The following is a 3,963-nucleotide window of genomic DNA, read 5'->3' as shown; positions in this document are numbered from 1 at the left end:
ATATATATATATTTTGTTCATAAAATAACAAAACACAACACCATGAATTTTATTTCTCTGAATTATTATTATTTTTGTACTTAATGGGGGAGGAAATCAAACTTTTGACAGTCTTTTAGTCGATATAGTTACTAAAATTTTTGTTAAACTTTTCATGAAATCTGTCCTTATTTGTAGATGTGTTTGCAAGAATTGGAACACATCGATTTGTGATCCGGTCTTTGGCAAGGTACTCTTTACTTATACATTTACTTGTATCATGAGCCAACATCAACATTTAAAAAACTACTTTTACCTAAAGATGATAAGTTGATAACACTATCCAAATTCGTGGGTACTTACTCCACCCATATTTATATTGGATCGATAATTACCATATCAAACAGATTTTTAGGTGGATAAAATCTTTGACGAAGTGGAACAGAAGTCGGATTTAGGTAATACCTAAACCCTACCTGCCTTGATATAATATATATATAACAATAATTAATAAAATAATTAATAATATTTTATCATTCTTAAAGTTTGACTTTAAGTTATGTTATGATTTATGTGTTGATGATTATATAAATTTTGAAATTGAATTTAATTGGTTGGATTTTAATAATTATAGAAATAGATTGGAATGGCGTGAGGTAGACATCCACACCGACATATTAGAGTTTAATTTTTAACTACCTGCCAATATGAGTGGGGAGTGTGAGATGGATTATAGAGCACGACGGAATTGGATAGGATAAAAATCCACTCCTATGATCCTATTCACCTAATTACCACCCTTATTTCACCTTGTTGAACATGATCTAATTGAATGATATGAAAGTAGAAACAAACTATTCTATTGTATTGTGTTCAATGACATCAAAAACCCAATCATAGTAGGAAGCTCATAAAATTTGATCCCAAAGGAAGCTCATAAAGCTTGATCCCAAATTTTAGTTACATTTTCCCGTTCTTGATCCCAAATCAATACAAATTGAATGTGGAATAATAGATTAATTTGTGTTGAATTTCTGTAATGATCTTTTTACTTATGTTATACACAACACTACTTCAATTCAGTTCGACATGAAAATTTACTGACTAGTGAGTTAACCATTAAACTAACCCATAATTTTTTATATTTGTGCTTAGTTATCCTACTTATAATAATATTGACACTGAGAGGTTCCAATAATTCTCCATCCTAAGGCTTGATCAAAATACAAGATTCACCTTGTTTGAATTTAGGGACTTTTTTTGCGTGATGTATTTTAATCAGAGACTTACTACAATGTGAGTGGTGAAAATTTATGGAGTTGGAGAATCTTGGACTCTCGTTTTCAATATTTCTATACCTTCCATTATTAATTATCATTTATTTCGTCCATCTCGTACTAATTCTTCCACAATCACATTTTAGTTACATGATTGCATTGTTTATCATGATTGTGAAAATAAAAAATGTAAGATCTTTTTAGATGATGGTATTTCTCGGGAGGGTATTTTCCGTTATTTTAGAGATAAATGATAAAATAGTAATTTTGTCATGTTCAAGAATATGAATACTAAACAAATTATACTATGCCAATTTTGGACATCAAGAAGACCACGAGTTCTTCCCAAAAATAATGATGCTAAAATGGCGGAAACTCATAAGGCTCATTAGTCTAAGCGAAGACAGCAAGAAGGCCAAGAATGGTCTTCAAGTTCATTGGAAAGACATAAATTCAAATTTAATTTGTTAGAATGAAATTTAAATTGTTGTTAAGGTTATCAAAAGATTTGATTTAATTTTATTTTGTTTAGTAGTATTTTTAGGTGTTTTAAATTTAAATCAAATCTGATCTGTTCTAATCTAATAATTTTACATATGATTTAAACTGGTTATCATATTTTTAGGATTTTAAATTTAAATCAAATCTGATCTAATCCAATAAGATCAAATCTGATTTAAATTAGTTATCTTATCTTTAGGAAATTTAAATTAAGTTATCTTATCTCTTAAACTAATTTATTAGGGGTCTATTTAAATACTTTTGTGAGTCTTTCTAAATAACTTTTGATGAATAAAATTTTTCAGTCGCTTTATGCACGTTTTTATTGTGTGATTAAGTAAGGTGAGTGATTTGCTTTGCTTGTTGGATGAAGAAGATCGAAGGATCCAACACTAAGGTAATTCTGTATGTTAGTCTCTATTTTTATTTCTCTAATCTAGGTTGTCAAAGACAGATTCTTTGAGGGTCTAGTAGGAAAAACACTTCCTGTGACCTAGGTTGCTAAGAACATATTTTTTAGAGGTCTAGTAGAAAAATCCTTTCGTGACCTAGGTTGCTAAGAACAAGTTTCTTAGAGGTCTAGTAGAAAAAACTTATCTTTTTATGTTTTTTCTACGTCTTTTGTTATCCCTTCCAATTTTGTCCATTGTCCTTTCTTATCCTTTTATCCTTCGTTCTAACTTTCTGTTCATGTGGTATCAGTTATCAGTCGTAGATAATTCTTATTTATTTACACGTTCTGTGGTTCTTGTTGAGTCTCTTTGTTTTTCTCTTCAGTTTCTACAAATTTACTTTAGAGTAAAAAAAGAGTCGGAAAGAAAAAAGAGTCCAAAAAAAAGTCACAAAAAAATTAATTATACAGTTGTCTATCTTTTTTTTCAAGCTTCTTCAATAAAAAAATCATAAATTTTTCAGCTTTGTTTTAACTTTCCAAAATTACTTTGAGTTCTAATTAGGATTCTAATTTTTGTCATCGTAGTGTCACTCATTATTTTTTTTCCTATGTCACATATTTTGGTTATATTTTTGTCAAGTTAAAAGTCTCTATCATTTAGATTATCTTTGTTTGGTGTCTCAATTTCTTATTTTTTGAAGTACAATTTGTTAAAACAATTAAAGAATAAAAAAAGCAAGAGTGGTGAGCTCAAAAAAGAATAAAATTTATAAATTGAGTGTAAATACAAGTTATAGTTATATCGATGTGAGAAAAGCATCGTGAGGTCTACTTTTATCCTCTTTTTTTCATGTTTCTAAATCAGAAATAATGAGGATTAAGGATTGTGATAGTGAGGATGAAGGAATCTTATATGTGAGAAAGATTTTTAGGTTGCAAATTCCTACATTTAAAGGGATGAATGATCCTGAATCTTATTTCGAATGGAAAATGAATGTAAAGTCGAATTTTGCACATTGCATCCTTTCAGAGAGGAAAAGAAGGTTCGACTGGTAGAAGTCAAATTTTTCAACGATGCTCGTATATAGTGGAATGAGTTAGGAAGAAAATCACGAGGAACCAGTTGTGCCATCATCATACCACATGAGGAATCGATTTGTGCCATCATCATACCACAACAAATTTTTTGAAAAATTTTGTATGTTGCAACAAGCGTTACAATCAGTGAAGAAGTACCATAAATAGTTTCTATTTTTGATAGACAAGGCTAATAATAAAAGGAGTTCTGAGGTTCTTTTAGGATGATTTTTGTTTGGATTAAACAAAAAAATTGCAGATAAGGTTGAACTTCACCATTATGCAACGATGGAGGATTTATTCTATTTGTCCATTGAAGTGAAGTAGCATCAATTTATGGCAACTTAGTTTTCTTCGAACTCCAATTCTATACAGGGTTCTAAAGAAGCAAAGTATGAGGATAAGACAAAATTCAAAGTTCCTGATTTTAAGAAGAATATTATAGATCGACATAAAAAGACGAGTCCTTCGATGCATGTCTTTATTTCTTCTTCAAAGTCAGAGATGGAAGAATTTGTTGATATGTTGTAGATGGAGATGTGTCCTTGAAGGATTCAAAAGTATAGAATTTTTCAATCGAGTCCTTGGGATATGAGGTATGAGCAATTTGAAAAATAAGAGAGAAAAGAAACTAAGAAAGAGAGTGAGTGTTTGAGTTAAAAGATTCAATGTTTGATTGAAAGCAAAAGTTTTCAGAGAAAAGAAGAGAATAGTGAGAGAGAGGAGTCAATGAGC

The 3,963-nt window shown here is 29.8% G+C and overlaps 1 long non-coding RNA gene across 1 annotated transcript in view; it reads left to right on the top strand.

Moving 5' to 3' along the window:
* Nucleotides 1–3,963, top strand: part of LOC110270593 — a 13,133-nt gene that overhangs the window by 7,244 nt on the left and 1,926 nt on the right. The window contains exon 2 of the long non-coding RNA XR_002360233.1: nucleotides 3,184–3,194. This is a non-coding gene — a long non-coding RNA (uncharacterized LOC110270593). The remainder of the gene's footprint in view (nucleotides 1–3,183; nucleotides 3,195–3,963) is intronic.

The sequence above is a fragment of the Arachis ipaensis genome, chromosome B04 (assembly GCF_000816755.2).
Source record: "Arachis ipaensis cultivar K30076 chromosome B04, Araip1.1, whole genome shotgun sequence".
NCBI classification, from domain to species: domain Eukaryota; kingdom Viridiplantae; phylum Streptophyta; class Magnoliopsida; order Fabales; family Fabaceae; genus Arachis; species Arachis ipaensis.
The sequence above is the reverse complement of the archived record's forward strand: the minus strand, read 5'-3'. Positions and strand labels throughout refer to the sequence as shown.